The sequence below is a fragment of the Chroicocephalus ridibundus genome, chromosome 2 (genome assembly GCF_963924245.1).
Source record: "Chroicocephalus ridibundus chromosome 2, bChrRid1.1, whole genome shotgun sequence".
In the NCBI taxonomy this organism is placed as follows: Eukaryota; Metazoa; Chordata; class Aves; order Charadriiformes; family Laridae; genus Chroicocephalus; species Chroicocephalus ridibundus.
In genome coordinates, this window is record NC_086285.1 from 144,654,455 (window position 1) to 144,676,878 (window position 22,424).

The following is a 22,424-nucleotide window of genomic DNA, read 5'->3' on the forward strand; positions in this document are numbered from 1 at the left end:
TTCAGAGAATCCACCTGGGGAGAGGGCGTTTGACATCTCACAGCCACCCCGACCGGCTTCTCTCAGGCTTCGGTGTCTTTATGGCTCTGTTTACAAAAGAGCAAAAATCCCCAGTTTCCAATTTGAATGCCACTAGTCATTTGTAACCTTAGAAAGCACAGTGTAGCAAAACATGAAATTTGCTCCTTTTTCATTTCCACTCCACCACCCCCTTCTTCCTCTCTCCTTTGAACTGTTCTCACCGCTTGCCAGTGTAGTACAGCTTGTTAACTGGCTGCCACTCTGATTTTTCACAAGTTTGCCACGTTGCAGTGACAAGACCATGTCGGGGCCCAGATGCTTCAGAGTAAATAAATAGCACATCTGGGATTTGGAAATGGGCCGGCTCTATATTATGGAAAAAGCTGGTGTGGAAACACATCCAAAGAACACACAGCTGGAAACTGTTAACTCTGGAAGGAAAGGGAAAAAAAAAAAAAAAAAAAAAAAAAGAAAAAGGAGGCAAAAACTCAGGGATTACTACTGCTTGAGATCTTGTGCATTATAATTGTTGAGAAACAGAAACTCAGTTTACACAGCAGTTAAATTAATGGCATTCCTGAAAAATTGATAGTTTATAATAATTGACCTCAAGCAACATAAAGGCAGCACAGGGTGGGAGGCTTGACTCCTCGCTGTCTGGCTCTCTTGGATGTGTTTGGTAACATCCCAGCTATTTGGGTTCGCAGGCGAGCTGGTGGGAGGATGCTGGTGGTAGAGCGATGCGACTGCCCTTCTGGAGCCACGCTGCTGAGAACCGCCGCAGTTTCCCAGGCCCCCGCGCAGCCTGTGTCACCCAGGGTGTGCCGGCCCCAGAAGTGCGGGGTGGAAGGAGAGCGAAACGGGGGCGGCCGCGCTCATTGCATCACTCCCGCAGCCGGAGGAGCAGCACCCCTGGAAGATGATTCAGGAGGGTGAATCAGCAGCAGCTACGGAGGGGGCTGCTCCCACCTACTCTCTGCGACTCTTGTGCGCTGCTTCCACCCAGGGCAGGGGAGCGTTTCATCAAGGTAAAACCAGGACAGGGGAGGCAAGAAGGAACCCAAAATAGAATGAAATTGTGTCTTTGGACTCTTTTTTTTCTTTGGACAAGTATCCTCACATTTAAAAAAAAAAAAAAATCAAACCAAAAAAGACCAAAACAAGCCAAAGCAACAAAGCCCTCAGACAGTAAAATGACTGTGAGCAATTATTTTAAGCATTGCTCCAAGGGAGGCATGCATCATGCAGAAAAGCTCCTATTTTCATATGGGCACCAGTCCTAGTGTTGAGCTATCAATGGAGCGCCAGCCGCTGCCACAGTCCCTGTGCGCAGAGTGGGCCTCTCCTTCCAGACTCCAGTAACTCTTTAATAGCTCTGAATGATCCTGTTTTCCCCAGATGAGACAACCACTGATTGCAGCTCAGAGCCAGTCAAGCTAAGGCACCAGGTACCCTCCATCCAAAGGCAATGCGGCCGCCCGTGCTTCTGCAACAGGTTCATCACACATCAGAGAGGAGGAAACATTTTTTCCCTTACTTTTTTTCCTCTCTTGTTTGCCAGACTTCCTCTCCTCGGTAAACATTAATTTGGATTTGTCATTGCATAAATGGAAAATGTAGTAACGGAGCAAACCCAGAATTCTAGATCAAAATATACTCAGCTTGGGCAGCTTTGAGTCTGGAGTCTACGTATAAAACAGGGCTAATCTGCGGTGGAGGTAGGTGATGCTACAGATGCTTTACTGTACTCTTGTATTTTTAAGAAGCCCTTTATTGTGCCAGGACAGATGCCATTTCATTTTCTTCATTCCTCACAGTGATGCCTGAGTATTTCCTAGCATTCATTTTATTTACCCTAAGAACACTCTGTTTCCATTTTACAGTTAAGAAATAGGATATTTTGGCAAAATCCTTAGATTTGGGGCAGAATAAGCTAAGGACTGTCTCTGAAAACTTCCTGCACTGCAGACATGGGGGTGCTGAGTAATGAGACCTGTGTTAGGTGTCTCTGTCCCTTACACGGAGCGCGGGAGGGACAGATGGCTCCAGAGCCAGGAAAAGCCAAGCGTGATTTTGCCTTCTACCTGAGGAAGATTAAACCAATTCTTCTGTCTCCAAGGAATTCCCTTTCCCACTCTGACTGTCGTGCTGGCTGCTGAGGTTCTTGCACACATTCCCACCCGCGTTTCTGCTGTGCTCTCATTTATCCCTTATTTAGCCCTGTGCCCTTATTACCTTAATTCGGGTGAGGCTGAAGGCAAGTGCTGGGTTGAGTGCACGGAGAAAAAAACCTAAAGCCTGAGGCTAAGGGCATGATATTTTGGGAGAGTCAGAGTTAGATCAAGCAAACCATGTCGAGTGTGCCCGTGTCAGCAAACCAGGGGCGTTTGCTTGCCCTGCCGCAGGGTGTTCTGTGCTTTGTCTGTGGATTACTAGCCGTGCCAGCAGCAGTTATAACTTTTACTATGGTCGTTTCTTAAAGCCCCAGGAAGGACTGGACATTAGCTGCTCTACAGAGGCAGCAGCTTATATGTCAGGTTATTGAGTTCAGTTATGTTATTAAGAATTAACTGAAAGAAATTGTATGGGCTGGGCAATGCAGGAAATACATACCATAAAACAAATCTGCAGGAATTTCTGAAGCTGCGTTAATCCAAACAAAACAAAATATCCCGCAGAAGGCTGGAGGCAGAGTCCTGTCTTCCCAAACACTCAGCTCGTTTTTCCCCAGAGCTGTTTTGAAAGCAACCCTGCTCACTTTCTCAAATAAAGGTCTGGGGTACCCACCCTCAGGAGAGGATGCAGGAGGAAAGTCCAGAGTGGAGAAGATGTCTCCTTGCAGTTCTGTCTAAGTCCATTTGATCTTACTGCAGCATCATAGATTCTATTGACTCAGCACCGTGTCTTTTATGGGCGTCCTTCAGAGGGACTGGGCCAAACCTGAGTTCCCCCATCACACATTTTCATTACCCAAGAGTCACTGAAAGACCCCCTTCCACCTACAGTTTGCAGCTATAGACTGGCTCAGACACTGCATCATACTGATATTAGGACTTTGTTGTGGAAGCTCTGGAAGAAGAGCAAGGAGGTGCAGAAAATCTGGGCAGCGTATGTAACCAATAGTCTGGTCATCCTATCCATTACTGTTTGATTGAGGTCAACAAGGATCTGCAAGGTGATGGAGGTGATATAGCCATAAAATCCATATGAACACAACATGGGGATGTGAATCCTGTTGGTGTCACCACTTTCTAGCAGGGGAATTGCTTCTGATCCCTTCAGGGGATTAGTATGACAGCTGTGCTGGGGACCTGCAAGGTGGCATCACTGTCTACTGCCCCATAACAAATTATTAGTCCAAAATGGTTGGGGGTTGTTGAGCTGAAAGGGTCATGAACACCTCCCTCTTGGTGGGCAGAGGGCTCCAAAAGGCAGCATGCTGCCTCTGGATGACAGATTACACCTTGAAACACTGTGCGTGAACGTGGACTTCCTCGGTCATCTGCCAGACATTCAACACACTGCCTAGGGGGTTGTCACTCCCAGCCGAGGGCTGCTGGGCCCAAGCTCTGCTCTCAGAGAAGAAGACCCTGTCTGCGCTGTGTCCTGGTCCAGTGCCAATGACCTCAGGCTTTTCTTGTCCTACAGATACTGCAGCATAATCTCCTCTAGACTGGGAACTGCAGTCTACCGGGTGTTCTCTCCGCAGCCCAGAGGAGGCTGGCCTGGTGATGGGCACCATGGGAGCTGGGGGACCAGCAGCAGCGGGAGTGAGGGCATGGTGGAGGGGAGCACATTGTCACAGTGAGCGCCAGGTGTGCTTCAGAGAGGTATGGAGTGTACATGGGGATGATGAGTGCCAGAAATGCCCAGAAGCGCCCAAGAGGCTGCAGAGGAGATGTTGCACCATGCAGCAGTGGCGTACCTGCTCTATGTCAGAGGTCCTAACTGTGAGTATTATGCATGCAGGCAGCTCGACAAATATCTCAGCAGGATGATATGAAACTGGGAGGGGTGGCTGACACACCAGAAGGCTGTGCCACCATACACAGAGACCTAGACAGGCCGGAGAGTTGGGCGGAGAGAAACCTTATGAAATTCAATAAGGGCAAGTGTAGGGTGCTGCACCTGGGGAGGAATAACCCCATGCACCAGTACAGGTTGGGGGCTGACCTGCTGGAGAGCAGCTCGGTGGAAAGAGATCTGGGAGTCCCGGTGGACAACAGGATGACCATGAGCCAGCAATGTGCCCTTGTGGCCAAGAAGGCCAATGGCATCCTGGGCTGCATCAAGAAGAGCGTGGCCAGCAGGTCAAGGGAGGTCATCCTCCTCCTCTACTCTGCCCTGGTGAGGCCGAACCTGGAGTACTGTGTCCAGTTCTGGGCTCCCCGGTTCAAGAAGGACAGGGAACTGCTGGAGAGGGTGCAGCAAAGGGCTACCAAGATGATTAGGGGACTGGAACCCCTCTCTTATGAAGAAAGACTGAGGGATTTGGGTCTGTTCAGTCTGGAAAAAAGACAAATGAGGGGGATCTTATCAACACTTATAAATACTTAAAGGGTGGGTGTCAGGAGGATGGGGCCAGGCTCTTTTCAGTGGTGCCCAGGGACAGGACAAGAGGTAATGGGCACAAACTTGAGCATAGGAAGTTCCACCTAAACATGAGGAGGATCTTCTTTACTTTGAGGGTGGCAGAGCCCTGGAACAGGCTGCCCAGAGAGGTGGTGGAGTGTCCAACTCTGGAGACATTCCAAACCCTCCTGGACACGTTCCTGTGCAGCCTGCTCTAGGTGACCCTGCTCTGGCAGGGGGGTTGGACTAGATGATCTCCAGAGGTCCCTTCCAACCCCTGACATCCTGTGATTCTATGATTCTGTGATTCAGTGATGTCATCACAAAAGCCAAGAATGGTTTTGATTTGCCAAGCAATTAATTTTAGTGAGTAGAACTTCTTCTTCAGTCAAATCCTAAATATCTTTTGTGTAAACTACTCTTAGACGTTAACACACCTGATTATTTTTTCTCTGTGAATCCCCACATAGTGACAGTAAAAACAGTCTTACTTAGTACAGCTAAGCGTAAACAAATGAATAAAAGCCCAAATATAAAAATCTGTGACTTTGTTAGGGCTAGAGTTCAACTCAGAGGCACCTAGAAATTTCAGGGCTGTTTTTACATTGGTGATGCTTCGTCCAGATGCTGGTGTTTGCAGAGGAGGGCCAGATTGCACGGGTCTGCATCCATTTCAAAGACTAAACTATGTCTTTCTAGAGAAAGCTTGTGTTTTGGAGCAGAGTTTGCAGCTAGTTAAACTATTGAAGAAGAACAAAAAGCTGAAGTCACCAAGTAATGGGCCAGTGCCCCTCAGTCTGAATTTGCTTGAGCTTATTTGAAAATAAGCCTTTGACCCATCTGGCTTTGTAAGTTTGTTTGTTTGTTTGTTTGTTTCTCGGGTTTTTATTGTTGTCGTTGCTGCCCATTTGTTGCTTTTTAAGGACCATGTGGCTTTAGAATTAGTACATAATGGAAAATGTTATGTCAAGCATATAATTGCTCTTTCAGTTTAATCTGTTAAAGATGACTTACTGATACACTGATTGTTTTCATTAAAAAGGGAGAGGTCTCTATTTCTAAATTTCTCTAGAATTCTACTTTGTTTATTTACAAAGTCCATTATAATGATGCTGGTTGAACAGTCTTTTAAAGTATCACTTTTTTTTTTTTTTTAAATGTAATGTTTTGGTGGGTTCTTTTTAGTAGGATAGATAAGTTAGAACTTGGGTGTTGTGAAATATGGACACCCTAATGCCGGGTAACAACCCTCAGGTTTTCCTGAGACTTGTTTCCCTCCTGTCTTCTCAAGGCTGTCACCGCAAAGCCCTCTGAGTCCCTGGACTTGGCTTTGGAGGGAGCACGTCTCCTCTCAACAAGCAGGTGGCTGAAGAGCTTGGAAGACGGCTCAGCAGAGGGCTGGGACCGTTGCCCACGCTCCCCTCTGGAGGTGGCTGAGAGCAAGCCGTGGCCGGCGCAGGACACACCGGTACTTCACAGCCTGAGACCACCCTGCAAAAACACAGACTTGCAAAACCAGAGTGCCTGTCAGGAGCACCGAGCATTTGCGGCCTGCAGCTTCGGGGTGATTTTCGCATGACCGATTTGACAGGTCACGTCGATCCGTCTCCGGCACGCTCCAACAACTGGGACTACATCTGTCCCCAGAGGTTGGCCAGACGTTCTCTTGGCCAAATAAAATGGTCGTCCTTGCCAGGTTTTGAGTACATTATGTGGCTGTATTTTTCCCATCTAGAGTCTCCTATTCATTAGCATATGCTGAGTGCCAGTTTTAATTGCTTTCTCATCCCATGCCTGTGTGGTAGGAGAGCTGGTCACTGGCTGCATGGTGGTCTGCAGCTCTTGTCTACGTTTCTACCAGGGCCTTTTTTTGGTTTTGGGAACGTACATTTCCCAGAGACGATCTGTTAGCTTCTTGTGAAGGCTTGCAAGGTTGTGTAGGTCAGGATAGAACATGAGTTTCCTCAGTTGGGTAATTAATTTCTGGTTTTAGGATTAGCCTTTTCTCTTGTTGCTCTCATGTTCTTTTTTCTTGTATTAGACATCTGAAAGTCTTGGATCAACACAAAGCCTCTTACTAGCATTGCATGTAAATTCACAGCGATGTATCTCCACCTGCATCTTCTATTAGTCTATTATATTTAATTTTCACCTTGTCTTTTGTAGCTTTTGATGTACATTTTTCCCTGTGTTGACAGCCTGACCCCGCTACTGAATGGATTTATGATAGTGATACGGCTTCCCAGTGAACTAGCAATTTCACAGGCGTGCAGTTCTCAGAGATTACATTCACTGGTTCTTTTTCTTCAAGTTACATATTTAAAAACCTAGTAGGAACATCCCAGCTAAAGCTATATGATTTATTTTTTTTTCAGTTTCATGCTTGAAACAAGAAAAAGAAAACAGGACAAATATTGTACTTGAGTTGAATCAAAACAATGTTTGGGGGGGCAACTGGTGAAACTAATTGAAATTATTTGCTTATGTTACCAAGTTTTCTAATTTTGCTTAATCTTTTAATTTAGGTTAGTTTCTTTTCATATTTCATAATACAAGCTGAAAAGTTTCATTAGGAAAACAGCTGTGTGAAACGCTATAACAGTTCCAAAAGTAAACACTTCATGTCAAAATAGTTCTGCATTGACAGCTTTATTCCCTACTCAAGAAAGTTTGGGCTTAAAAACCTTTCACCAAACTAACTCAACTCAAAATCACTGTGAGTTCGACTGGTACCTCATTTTTGGTATATTCACTACTAATTTATGTCATCTCTAATATATATGTAGCATCTCTGATATAGATAGAGCATCCCTGTACCAAGCGTCTTGGTACAGGAACCCTTTTTCTTTAAGGTTCTTTTTCTGCATCTGCTAGTGTTAATTCTTTGGTAGGTGTTAGAAACCTTTCTTCCAGTGCCGAAATCTTGCACTCAGGCCATGATGTTTTCCCACAAAGTATTCAGAGTACTGCTTTTTGTGATTAGGGCTGCTTTTTTGTGTACGTTTCCCAGAGTGCTAATCAAAACAAATGGAAATACTAGACAAAACCACTGCCACTGAGGAACAGAAAAATCTGCTGCTACATTTTGCCTGTTCCGCACAGGAACAAAGTTCTGTTTTAAGCGGTAACTGCTGCTGGGGCACCAGGCAACTCTCCATCACCACCTCGCTGCTGTCACCAGGGTATTGTCAGGCATGTTTTGCACACTAATTCCATTCCTTCTGATGTTCTTTTTCAAAGGGAGTACTTGTCTCTGGGCATTTTATTTTATTTACTGTGTCTTAACTGTCTTCTTTTAAATGCTTATTGGTCCATGCTTGCTTTACTTTCTTCTTTCAAAAAAAAACCCTCTTTTTGATCTTCGTTTTTTTTGTAGTTGGATATTCGTATCTGAACTGGAATGGACATCCCTATGCAGTTGTATATTGGTGGCTCACTCTTTTTGCAATCTACTGGCGGTAAAGCAGCTAAGAAAATATTTCTAGAGGCTACAGGATTCCTTTCAACAGGAGAAGGATCCTTTATTCCGTTATTATTATAAAGAAGGAATTAGAAAAAGCCAAGAAAAAAGAAGGAAAATATTTTCTTTCTTGCTAAGCCAATCATATATATATTCTTTCATATATATATTCTCATATATTCTTTTTATATATATTCTCATATATTTTATATATTTTTTTCCAATATATCTGACATTTTTCAAGGATTTCCGTGCTCCTGGAAAAGTGCCTTATGAAAGCAGTTTCCAAAGTTTGTGTCCTTTCAGGATGTACCAAATTTTCTGTGTTGTAACTCCCCTTTTGAAGGACAAACTAGCAATGTGTTGAGATGCAAACTCAGTCACCAGGCTCTCATTTCCATATCTGGCAGTGACAATACCTTATTTTCCTCTTCCTGATACACTGATAAATAGTCAAGATAAACAGAATTATATTCTGGAGAGTCATTTCCTGACAAAAACCACAGTGTGTTGGATCCCAAACCACTCCCTACTTAAATCCTTTCTCCCCTTTTAATTTATCTATATCCTCAAGCCCTGAAAATTTAATTAAAATAGCTGAGTACTCTGAACCTTTCACTGGTCTTCCTGTACCACTGAAGGGGATGCTGGATGCTTAAAGAAACACCGCTCTGCTTCATCACAAGTAGTAATACTAATGGGAAACAATGAATAAGATATTTATTGAAAATCAAGCTCATTTTTTCTCTGTTGCTAGTATTAATTAATATCTTTAGATCTAGGCACCATAGAAAAAAAACACAGTATAATATATTTTATGGGCACTGCTAGTAGCAGGAATATAGCTAGAAACTACTTGAGGACAGTTCCAGCCTTCCCCTCTAAAACATGGGCAAACTCTTTGAGCCACAGGGTCAGGCTTGCTGGTGTGTTTCCCTCTGGCCACCTTCTTCTCCTTTTGCCAAGACTGGCTCTACAGGTGAGGACAGTTGCATGTGTTTCTGCCCTCCTTTCCCGGTTACCCATTTTGGCTAGCTCCTTTCCTTCAGCAGCTTGCTTCCCCTTCCACCAGCTCTGACTCTCTTTGTAAGGAAAAGCAGACATGTGAAGGTGTAAAGTTGTGTCATTTATTAGGTTTCCTGTGAACATCTGGAGTAGGCGGTGTGTGTGCAGTATCTTCCTGTGACAGCCCAACAGAACCAAATTACCACTTTACCATCCTTTGGCCTGCAGCAGGGCAATATTTATAGACCCACAATTCCCCTATCTTGCCTCTGCCCTTGTTTGTCCCCTGGGTACCAGCAGCGATGTTGACCCCACTGCAGGGCCAGGTGTCTCCCCAGAGACCTGCTTGCTGGATGTGCCACACACCGCGGTCAGGCAATGGGAGGAGGAGAGAAGGCCCACAGTACTTATCTAACACAAATTTGATGGGGACAATTTTCAGTCTCTGCAGAGCAGTTTTAGTCCAGGCTTACACGCAGAGGTGCTGGAACAGATTGCCCAGGGAAGCTGTGGATGCCCCATCCCTGGAAGTGTTCAAGGCCAGGCTGGATGGGGCTTTGAGCAGCCTGGTCTGGTGGGAGGTGTCCCTGCCCAGGGCAGAGGGCTTGGAACTAGGTGATCTTTAAGGTTCCTTCCAACCTAAAGCATTCCCTGATTCTATGATTTGAGTCACCGAAGGAAAATTATATCACTCTCAAAACCAGTGTGAAATGCAGGGTTTTTTCCCCTGCTAGTTTCCTTGCTCCACAGCCCAAGGGCTGGGTAGGACTCAGCTGTTCAATGAGTGCCAGGCAGGAACCACATCTCCATTCACAGCTTTGCAGTTCACTGGGGAATCTACTCCTTTCCAAGGCACATGTTCCCCAAACTAAGGTACCACTCCCAAACAATGCCTTGGACCACTCTGGCTGCAATGAAAAGCCAAAAACCTTCAGAAAATGCACCGATGCAGGGAAATGTGCCGCACTCCACAAGGATGCTAAAACAAAGGTTGGGAACCGTCCTGTAAGTGTCACAGGACATTTGGCCAAAACCTTCATTGAGATTGCAATGCATATCTTGCATCAGGAAAACACAGTGAGAGGCAAAAACGAATATAACAAAAGAAATTCAATGAGCTGCTGTTCTGAGCTGAGTACACATCTTTACAGTTAAGTCACTACAAGCTATGGTTACTATAGCTGGCTTTTCTAAAATCAGTGAAACACACACTCCTGCACACACATCCACGTACAGCCTTGTGGGTTTTGCTGTATGCCGCATCTTTTGGCAGCACTGTGAGATAAATAGGAAAAAAAAAAGAAGGTAATGAGTAAAAAGCTAACCAGCCCCTGTCATTCATGAGGTTATTTGTACACTTTCAGCCATGAAAGAAGCAACACCTTGCTCTGCCAGCTCAAAAAGTCTAGAGCTGTCAAAGTAATGGAAGGTGGGAATTGGCATATAGGGCGTTTGATTTCTCACCCCTAAAACACTGTTGCTATTACTAAATAGGGTACTCATAGGATTGAAATACAGGCTTTTGACACGGTTACTGTCTCACGCAGCTTTCTGCCTGTGTGGAGATGGAAGCATGAGCAGACAATCTACATTTGTTAAAAAGGGAAGCATTTATTCTTGTCAGAAAAATCAGAGAAAAGAAGACCTGAAGAAATATTAAAGTTGTAAAAAGGTTTGATCAACTGGAAGGAGATAAACTTTTCAGTCTGATGAGAAGTCTGGAAAAACAAGAGACTCAGTCTAAAAACTAGGAAATTAAGAGTGAAAGGGGAATTCAGGCACAGCTATTTCAATCAAAAAGTAATAAGCATGTGGAATAAGTTATTGCTAGGTGAAGCTATTGAAGCAAATAACAGGAATGAATTTCTAAGACAGCTAGACATCTTTATGGAGAGAGCAGAAACTTCACATTTTTCCTACTTATATGCTTTGGGTTAGATCCAGTAAAGGACTTAGTGTCTAAAGAAGGACTTAGGAGGACTTGGACTACTTAAATCCAGAAATACATTCAAAAATCCCAACTGACTACTGCAGATGCTGGAAGCACCTGGGTTGCATAGCACCAATCATGATGAGACCAGGGACAGGGTCTCTATGTCCTCCGAGGTTGTGTCGGTCCCAGCAGCACAGTGCTGCCTCCCGCCCCAGCCCAGATTTGAGCCAGTGTATCCCATGGGCCTGAATTTTGAAGCGAAATTATTGCAAGGCAGGGAACCGGGTCCCTCACAAAACAGAGCAGCAGCTGCCACTTACCTTTACAATTGTGAGAGAGGTAGTGCTAGTCTGTGCCACCTTTGATATAGTGCTTTGATAATAACATCATGGGATGTGGGGGACCTTGATGCTTTTCTGCTGGGTGGGACTGAAATCTGAATATCCCATGTGCCAGGAAAGGGTGAATCCCCTTTCTTGAAGGAGGCTGATTATGCAGAAGGGCATTTCAGATTCACTAGATCAGAGAGAAAGTGAGAAGTCACGTGAGTACATCCTACTAGGTGGGCAGACTGGGAAAATCCGGAGAGCTGGTTGCTCTTTCCCAGGATTCTTGCTGTCTTTTGTATCACACAGTCTTTTTATTGTTACTGAATAGCAGCGATAGTCACGAAATTCTTATTATTATTCTGGGACACTTCTACCAGGGCTGATAAAAGACTTTTATTGGACTTAACAATGCTTCGAAAATATTCATTTCATTACCTGTTGAGCAGCTTGAAGCTGCCAGTGGAGGGCACCATGAGAAGACTGTGAAGTAGTTGTGGTTCTTCACTGTCTGGGAGACATGAGTCAACTGGGCAATGTAAGCCGCAGATCATAAATACACGCTGGGCTCTGGCTAACATTTACAAGAGCCAAAGAGAGACTGCAGGCTCAATTTCAGAAACTTTTGGGACATTTCAAGCTGTCTGCAAGATGTCCCCTTCCCACTCCCCTGCTCCCCACCCACCTAAATTACAATCACATGTTATCAGAGTGACTCCGAACCGGCTATGACGAAAAACCATCTTGTTTTTCATTTAGGCTGAGTCATGCACCGCTGAGATGTTGGGATAGATTTTCCTTGTGGGTGCCGGGCTTGCGGGCGCCGTGCATCTGAAGCGGAGCTGGAAGCACGTGGGGGAAGGCAGGAGGGGTATGTGCAGCTCTGCAGGGCCGCTCGGGCAGGACCGGGAGGTGCAGGGACACCATCCTTCTGGGCAGCCCCAGGGAGGCAGCACCCCGGTCATGCCAGGTCGGGACTTCCTAAGGACTTTCTGTCGCTCAAATTGCACTGTGCAGTCTCTGCAAACCCACGCGCTTAAGGATCGGTGTGCAGCTGGAGCTATTCTGCAATGAGTCCCGGGTGCTGAGGGAGTAAAACCTCTCTAGGGTTTACACTGATTTACACTCGCCTTGCTTTAATGCTAAAAAAAAAAAATAATCCACCGTGACAAGATTTGTACTGATAAGAAACTATCCTGTTAAATTTGTACTGATAAGCACACTGCACTAATTTTCTGAATTAACTCTCTGCATGACCCAAACAAAACGCGCTCAGGGATAGAATTATATCATGCTTGGGTCTCTGTGATAAGACTTTCTTCTTTACATATAGTTTGGGGGGCAAGTGAACACACTTTAATGCTGGGGAAAACGGGGCAGGAGGTAACGTTTGAATAGGGCTGGCACCTGGCTAGGGAGGTGACTGGGTCGTCATCTGGAAGTAGGCCTGGGGGTGGCTTGACTGAAGAAAAAGGCAAAGGCTGATGAGAAACAAAGCGACTCATCTTGCAAAGCAGGTGGGCAAGCGTTCTTACCAACTTGCAAAACACAGCGGGCTGCTATTTTTAAAGCACAGAGGGCAGTTCTAATTTGGAGGAAAGGTGAGAAATGACTTATGAAAAATCCAACTTTTTTTTTTCCCTTAAAGAATTTGTTATGCTTCCATATCTGAATTTCTGTTGAAGTGCAGCAAGTGATTGCTCGTGTGAAGGTCATGGGTTAGGTGGGGAACATAGAGGCAAAAATCTGCTCATATCTAATCCTGGCTCTGAGACTGATTCAAGTTTTGACCTTGAGCACATCACTTAACCTCAAAGGAATAACTTGAGGATTCATTAGCTGGTCCTTGTGGAGTGCTTTGAAGATGAAAAGGGCTTTATAAGTGGCAAATATTATTATGTGCTCTGGGACCTGGAAATTTTCAATGTTTGTATATATAATCATTTTTACAGAGGATTTGCTACATAAAAGAAACCGTAAATTTTGCTGAAAATTGCTGGAGTGCAGATAAGAACTGCCTTTTCCAACTGAGAGGATTTTTCATCAAAATCTTTCTCTCCCTTTCCATAAAGCTTTTACAACATGAACCAGGGATGACCATGTTGCTCAGCTGCTTGTCTGTGGGCTTGTTTTAAAGGGAGCAGTTGCGTTGCTCACTTATTGGCCGGTGAGTACGAGGGTGACGGAGAAGATTTATGGGGAAGATGTTCCCGAGCTCCACGGTGTAAAACAGCCCGTGGCATGGGCTTGTCTCCAGCTGGGAGGTTAGACAGGCTGCGTGAGGGGGGTTCCACAGAGACCCTGTGCAAAAGGAATGACTATCGGCAATCACCAAAGCTTCTGCACCCTGTTTATGGCAGAAATTAAAGTAATCAAGAGCATGGAAGTGCTGACTGGAAAGAGGTGGTTGGCTCTGCAGGCTTCAAAGGAAGATTATGCGTTAGCATCATATTAGGATTTCTCCTTTGAATCAGCTTTCAAAGAGGAAGGCAGCTGCGCAGAGCTGTTCCGTGCTGGATATTATGAGATGGATTTTGATACATTTATGAACAGGATTAGGTGGCATGATGTCTTCGACAAAATGAGATCGAACTTTTATTCAGGAGGCGTCTCACCTTCGCAGGTCCTGTCTTTCCCTACGTCATTCAAATTTGTGATAGTGCTATTGACAGCAGCAGTGTGAATTTGTGTGCTGATAAAAGGGAAGAACTGTCATGAAAGGGCTGGCTGTTTAGGAGTATCCTAACCCAGCAGTGAGCTGGGCGAGAGCGTGGTATCGATTACCTGGCTGAGCCTGCATCCCGCTGACAAGAAAGATTGCGACGTTCTCAGAGGCAGAACTTCCTTGTGCAGCTTTCAGAGATCTATCAAAGCCAAATCTGCTTCTGGACCGTGTACTTTTATCTAATTTATATTAGTGTTGATACAGCATGCATGATGCCTACAGGCTGTGAGTGCCCAATGGACACGGCCTTGCTGCTTCCATATCGATCAATTTCAGGCATGTTTTCCCCTTAATCCGGGTGAAATTGGCTGACTCAAATCCTATAGCCTCCACTTAATCGAATTACTTATTAAAATCAATGGAGATTCTGACTGAGTAAGGACCACCTCGTTTGTCCTGTTGCCTCTGCAATGGTCACGTGCATTTGTATATGTGAAAAAAAGAAAGGCATAGTGTAAAGAAACAGAAATTACACAGGGATGTTTAAGCACACAAGAAACAAAAATATCTGAAGTTGTATATCCTAAAGGTGGGGGCAGTGAACATTGCTTCTCAAAGAGATTTTTTTCACTTTTTTGCTTGGCTGACTGTAGTTGATTTGCTATGTGTTCAAGAAACATAGGAGGAAGAAAAGAGAGAATTTTTACATCCCAGAATAAAATGCTCCCATGAACAGGTAAGCCTTTATTTCTCACACAGGTGTGAGTCCCTCCTGCCTCCAGAGAACTCACACAGAGCCAGGAAAACAGGAGCTTCCAGTAAGCAGTTATTTTGGGATCGTGCTGGAAATGCATGGAAATCTGCCATTAAGACAAAGTACACATGCTCAAGTTTGACTCTAAAGCAAACCTAAACAGTTGGACAAAAATGGAAAAAATAGCATGGAACCACAGAACCATAGAATGGTTGGAGTTGGAAGGGACCTTAAAGATCATCTAGTTCCAACCCCCCTGCCCTGGGCAGGGACACCTCCCACTAGACCAGGCTGCTCAAAGCCCCATCCAGCCTGGCCTTGAACGCTTCCAGGGATGGGGCATCCACAGCTTCTCTGGGCAACCCGTTCCAGTGTCTCACCACCTTTACGGTAAAGAATTCTTCCTAATATCCAATCTAAATCTACCCTCTTTCATTTTAAAAGTGTTCCCCCTCGTCCTAAGCGTTCCCCCTCGTCCTATCACTCCACTCCCTGATAGAGTCCCTCCCCATCTTTCCTGTAGACCCCCTTTAGGTACTGGAAGGCCACTATAAGGTCTCCCTGGAGCCTTCTCTTCTCCAGGCTGAACAACCCCAACCCTCTCAGCCTGTCTCCAGAGGACAGGTGCTCCAGCCCTATGATATCTTTGTGTCCCTCCTCTGGACTCATTCCAACAGGTCCATGTCCTTCTTATGTTGGGGGCCCCAGAACTGGGTGCAGTACTCCAGGTGGGGTCTCATGAGAGTGGAGTAGGTGGGCAGAATCACTTCCCTCGACCTGCTGGTCATGCTTCTTTTGATGCAGCCCAGGATACAGTTGGCTTTCTGGGCTGCAAGTGCACATTGCTGGCTCACATTGAGCTTCTCATCAACTAACATTCCAAAGTCCTTCTCCTCAGGGCTGCTCTCAATCCATTTTCTGCCCAGCCTGTAAGTGTGCTTGGGATTGCCCCAGCCCACGTGCAGGACCTTGCACTTGGCCTTGTTGAACTTCATGAGGTTTGCATGGGCCCACTTCTCAAGCCTGGCCAGGTCCCTCTGTGTGGCATCCCTTCCCTCCAGCATGTCGACCACATGACACAGTTTGGTGGTGTTCACAAATTTGCTGAGGGCTCACTTGATCCCACTATCCATGTCACCAACAAAGATGTTGAACAGCACAGGTCCCAGTACTGACTCCTGAGGAACGCCACTCATCACTGGTTTCCACTTGGACATCGAGCCATTGACTGCAACTCTTCGAGTGTGGCCATCCAGCCAATTCCTTATCTGCTGAGTGGTCCATCTGGAAACGTCTCCTGAGGTTCTCTGGTTCTCTCTCATCTCACGGTGTTTTCTCACTGGCCAGCATGAGGGAAACTATTCTGCCGCAAAGGCATCTTTTTCTGCTCCCCATGTTGTCTGGAAGCAAGACACGCTTGTTTCACACTAGGCACAAGTACCAGCAGTAGGGTAAGCATTTGGGCTCCATCACCCCTTTTCTCATCCCCACTCCCCAAATATCCAAAAGGCTACGAAGTGCTCTGCTGAGAAATGCTCTCAAGCAGGCACCCGCTCTTCATTTGCATGGCACCCAGCACAGTGGGACTCTGAACCTCTCCAGGGGATACATCTTACTGAGTAAAAAGTACAGAGACTTAAAACAGCAGTGAGGTGATCTCAACTCACCTCCACACAAATGGGAATTTGTGGGAGAATCACACTGTGCACAGCAGGATCTGGGAGTAATCCAGCATCTGGCACAAGCAAATATTAATTACCTGATCTGGTTGGAGAGAGAACCGAAGCATGAAGAACATTTAATTATCTGCACTATCTTTAGCATGTCCAAAGTATTTTTGTACTTCCTATTACCTCTGTAGCAGAGACTTCATTTTTCCACGTAAAAGATTTTAATTACATAAAATGCTCAATTAGAACCTTAATTTCCATTTTAGAAAATAAATACACCATGCAAATCACTGGCTTGCTCTTAATTTCTCTAACAGTCCTCCCAAACTTTTCAATAGATGCACTCAGTTCTCTTCCCATTAACAGTGTCTGTGGGGATCCCGAACCCCAGACTTATTACTGCTGCTCTCTGCAGCTTAATTTAAAGGAGAAAAATCTGGATCTTGTGCCAGGCCTCCCTTCCCTCGGCTTCTTCCTTGAATATCTGTCCTGCAGACAGCCTGGAGGACAGCCAGACTACCGATTGGAAAGGTCTGTGCTATAGGAACTGATTTTGGCAGTCAGCAACTGGACATGTTGTAGTGAAGTTTGTATTAGAGCAAATCTAGTGTAAAGGGAAAGCACATTGCCACCGGCTCTGGACTGTATGAAGCAACCAAGATTACTAAGGGCAGGATGAGCAAAATTTGGCTTTGTGGTGGCAGGGAAGTGAGTTAGGAAAGAAGAGGGGTCGGTAAAGGTAGAGGGCTGGAGGAGAGTGTGATGGGCTTGGGGGCAGATGGAGGGAGGATGGGACAGGAGGGTCCCTATGGGGACTGCCAGTGCGGAGATGAGTGCAGGGCGGGAGAGGAGCCAGTACGGCTCCCGGGAGCTTGGGGGTGTGAAATGCGTTTGGAGGCTGTGGGTACAGCTCCTTCCTGTGGGGTAGAGAAGTCTCTCCATTTTCCAGAGAGGGGACTGAGGCCCAGGACAGGCTCTATGACTTGGTGAGAGGATCCATCATCCACTAGCATATTTTTAAATAGAAAAACTGTGGTTTGTCCACACAGATGTTGTCTTTCTTCAGCAGATTTGGAATTTTGATTTTCAAGACCATACTCACTCTCCCAATTCTTAACACTTCCAGCTGAAAACTTTCAATGGAAAAAAACATAGAAACCCCCTTTTCCCCCACCTTCCCTCATCTCTTGTGCTGTAGCTATAGTCACTGTAGACATCTGTGGCCATGTCACATGCCAGGTAAATGTCCTCTTCCTGTGGCTGTCCAGCATGGGCAGAAACCGACTCGTGACACACCGCTGTACTCCAGCAGAAGAAGGAATTGCTCCAGCACTTTCTGCCTGTTCACACAGCATGATGCTTCCACATACAGAGAAACCTGAGCAAGCCTCGAGCTGTCTTGCAGAGACTCTTGAAGGAATGCTGCCATTTTAGCACCACCTTCGCCTTGGCTCCAGCCTCCCACCTCTCTGCAGAGCTGGTCAGCCTGGGCAGAGGCTCATTGATAATGTACTTGTACTGCCTGTAGCTGGCTTGCGGTGCGGGTATCTCTGCACAGTGCTGCACTGGGCCATGCAGATGCTCCCTCCCTGCAGACAAAAGAGTGATCTCAAGCTGCAAAGACCGGCAGCATCGCATTGCTACAGGTGTCTGTGTCCAGCTGCCAAGGAGCAGTTCACCACAACCAGGGACGTTGACGGAGAGGATGCCAGGGATGACGTGCAGCACCTGAACACGTGTGATGGGTTCTGCAGGGCCGGGGTGTAGCTTAATGGGGTGGGCAGATGTTGCAGAGAATGGCTGAAAATAGAAACCTCTCTTTGAATATACAGCGTGTGTGGAACGGTTCAAGGAAACATATGAAAAGGAATTAATCCTACCTAAGGCTCTCGGCATTTTCACGACACCATGTGTTATACTATTGCAGGCCTTTTGCTGTTCAAATCAGAGAGCAGTCAGCATCAATCTGTTTGGGGATGAAATTAGAAATAAGCAGATAACCAGTACATGAATAAAACAAAGTGAAACCAACCTGCATATCAAAGGAATCTGTGACAAGTGGGACACTTTCACATGGATGATTGAAAATGGGAAAAAGAAAAATGAAAGGTGGAATTGAAGTACAAATGAATGATAACTGGTGGGGAAAAAAAAAAGACAAAAAAATAAAGCCAAAGAAATTTAAAATAACAAGATGTCAGGCAAGCTAGAGTTGACTGCAGCAGGATAAAACACTTCCTTGGCGTAATATCACTGCCTTCCCAGGACTTACACCACAGGCTGGCTTGGCCCTCTTATTTAATTACATGCTGATACACCATCATGAGACCTCATGGGAAATCTTCAAGATCTTGTGATAGATATTAAATTAGCATTTGCCTTCATTGTAAATATAATCTGATCAAAAACATTTCATGTGTGCAAATAGGCAAGGTCTGAAAAAGAATGACCCAGCCATAAAAAGAAATAAAAACAGCCATTGTGGAAGAAAAGCAGCAAATGATCCGATATTTTTTTTCTTTGAATATGCAGCACAGAAGGGGTCATATGCACAATTTCCACTACACACAGAGTCTGATACAAATGTGGCTGCAGTTTCTCAATTATTTTAGTGTGAGCCGCTATCCAAAGAAGTGACTGATGTGCGCTCATCTACAGCAAGCCTGTTGTTCCCACCTCCTCCCCTCTGCCTGCCCTAGGCTCTGCACAGCTGGAGCTGATCTGGCGCAAAGCACATCTTCTCTCTCAGGTATTTTCTGAGTGGGACCCATTCCCACAGCTGACTCCCTGCGTGGAGGCAGGAGAAAAGGCGTCACAGATGCCTTTTTTGGTGAAGCCGAGCTTCAGCACAAATGTCCCATGGTGCACAACAAGAGGAGTAAATAGGCTTTTACCTAGAGAGCTGTAAGTCAGAGAGAATGATTTAAGAGAAAAAATGTGAAATCAGCACAAATAGGAGCTTCCAGGAGTTTTTCCTCTCAGTCTACCTATTAGAAGCATGAAAGGTCCCTAGACCTGTCCTCTGCCAAGCTCCTTGCTCCTTCCTTGCAAACCTTGGCAAGGCAAGGCAAGGCAGCAGGGGGTACTCAAAGCTGTGTGGTTTTGGAGCTGCTGACAAGTGCTTCTAAGTCCAGCCCTGAGTCCTAAAGAGATCCCCCTACCCTGCAAAGCCCTCCCCTTAGCAGAGGTAAAAAGGCCAGCGGGAGAGGAGCTTGTGCTCTATGGCTGTGTGACTGGTGGAGCCCATGACTAGCAAGGGAAGGACAGAAAATATCACCCTTTAGATCACAGAATCATGGGATGTTAGGGGTTGGAAGGGACCTCTGGAGATCATCTAGTCCAACCCCCCTGCCAGAGCAGGGTCACCTACAGCAGGTGGCACAGGAACGCGTCCAGGAGGGTCTTGAATATCTCCGGAGACGGAGACTCCACCACCTCTCTGGGCAGCCTGTTCCAGGGCTCTGCCACCCTCAAAGTAAAGAAGATCCTCCTCATGTTTAGGTGGAACTTCCTATGCTCAAGTTTGTGCCCATTACCTCTTATCCTGTCCCCGGGCACCACTGAAAAGAGCCTGGCCCCATCCTCCTGACACCCACCCTTTACGTATTTATAAGCGTTGATAAGATCCCCCCTCAGTCGTGTTTTTTCCAGACTGAAAATACCCCAGTCCCTCAGCCTTTCTTCATAAGAATTCATAATTCTAGTCCCCTAATCATGCTTCTTTTCATTTTTTTCTTTTCTGTGAGTTTAGTATTGGACAAATTCTAAACACTTGAGTGTTTATGCAAACTAGACATTCAACCCTTTCAAGCTTTGCTCATCAACGGGGATACAACATTTACCAATGGGGATATAACGTTTACTTAGCTTCACCAAGAACAAACACATGAAATAAATAGAGGTTCTGGTGAGTTTGTGTTACGGCCTGGCCAGTTCCTGGTAGGAGGGGAGGTGCGTTTTTTCACAGAGTGAGCAGTGAACCAAAGGGACGCTATTTTTTTCTGATGCATCAAATGACTGTATAAATACATTGATTCTTATTGGAACTGCTTGTAAATGGAAGAAAAGCAAACAGGAAAAAATTGGACTATTAAAGGACAGTGACTTGGAAAATAAATGGTAAATATTTTTAAGACAGAAAAGAAAGGAGTAGATACTAGCAACAATATTAAACAGGCAGTTTCATACTCTACCATCAGGCTCTCTTAAACAAGCCTGTTTTGGTTTTTTTTTCTATTTCACGTGTTCTCGTGATGCTTCTTCTCATGCTGTAGTCATTATGAAGTATGCTTAATTAGACTTCCTAAAGACAATGATTACATTTCCTTTCTGGGTGGTACCAGAAGCTGTGCCCTATGAGAAATAATTTCCTTACGACCTCCTAAGTATGTAGCCCTCACTTTGCTTCCAGATGGAACAAGAAGTAAGGACTCCAAAGGGGAGAGCTGGATTAAAGTTTGGAAGAAAGCTAAGTGTTTCTTTTCTCTCCACACCTGCAGCAACCATACACATTTTTCTCCAGGATTTAGTTCTCTGTAAAATAGAAATTCGCCCATAATCCACGTTTTTTCCATAAACTGGAGAAGAGAGATCAGAAATCTAGGATAATTGCTGCGTCTGGTAAAAGAGGTGCTTTACAGCAGCTCAGTAGCTTCTATGAAAAGTAAATAAGATGTTTTTATTAATCACACGTATGCTGCCTTAGTGGTATAAATCACTGAACGGAGGCTGACTGCCCTGATTTGGAATTCTGCAGGCAAGAGCCTCAGCCGCGAGTCCAGAATATCTGATGGGATGGAGAAAATATCTTTCCCTTAAAACATCTTAATATCTGCATATTCTTTGAGTTAATGCTGAGGTTTGGCACATTTTAGAGAAACCTCTAGGTTTTTATGAATGCCAGTCAGTTTTGTACGCTCCCAGAGGTCATGCCAGGCAGAAGCTCTCTGAGGCTTTGGGACATCCAGGTCATGCTTCTTCTCTCCTATGTGGGAATTCAGAAGGGCACAGTTCAAAGCTCCCAAGCTTTATGCACCACCTGGAAGTCACTCTGTCATGGCTTTGCTTTCAACATGCAGCTCTCATGTCACCTCTTCTAGGATGAAGGACAGCACAAGGACAGACAAAGGGCAGCCAGATTCCCGGCATTTGCCCTCCAAGAGTGCAGTGTTATTTTCTCTCTTACGTGATGTTTGAGGTCTGGCCCAGCTGACACTACAGATAGGTACCTTATCTGATCGAAAAGGGGAGGCTGAATTCACTTTCAGTAGTTTGTGTCATGATTTATCTCCTGGTGGGATGCTGAGAGGGGCTCCTCAAGGGGAAGGTGAACCAGGGAAAGGTTTTCTCTAAAGGAAATGAAGACTTAGAGAATATCTTTTAGTCTTTAGACATAACAGAGTACCTGAGGAAGTATCAACCGTTGCCCCATCTAGATCTCAGGACACGGTGACGGGGCAACAAAACACCACTGCTGGGAAAGAGAAGATGTCTTTTTGAAGGGATCTGAGTTGGCCTGATGACAGTGGGTACCACATGTCCCCCTTTCCGTGCAGCGGGTCTGCTCGATCGCCACGTGCCAGTGCCGCAGCACCCACCCAGCTGCCACCACACCCTCACACGTCAGCCAAGCCCTCAGCATGGTGGAACATGGGTTTGGGATGTTAGACACCAAAAATGCACATTCGAAGAGGAAGGAGTCAGTGAAATGTGCATTAATGTGATATTCTGTGGCTCTCACAGGTGTTTTCTTGGCAGTGAGTGTGAGGAAACATCTGTCAGGTAAGATGGTCTTCAGGGAACTTTTGCTGCTCCTGGGAAAAAAAAATCAGACAAACATTTTAGTAGTCTTTTTACTTAGTCTTTTATACTTCTTTCCTGCATTTTGCCTTTGAAATGAATGTTCCTGATACAGTTCTCATTGCCATAATTTGTCTACTCACTTATGGCTTTGCCATCTGCAAACAATTTTGCTATCCAAACCTTTCTACACCTTTTTGCCACACGCATTCTCATTAT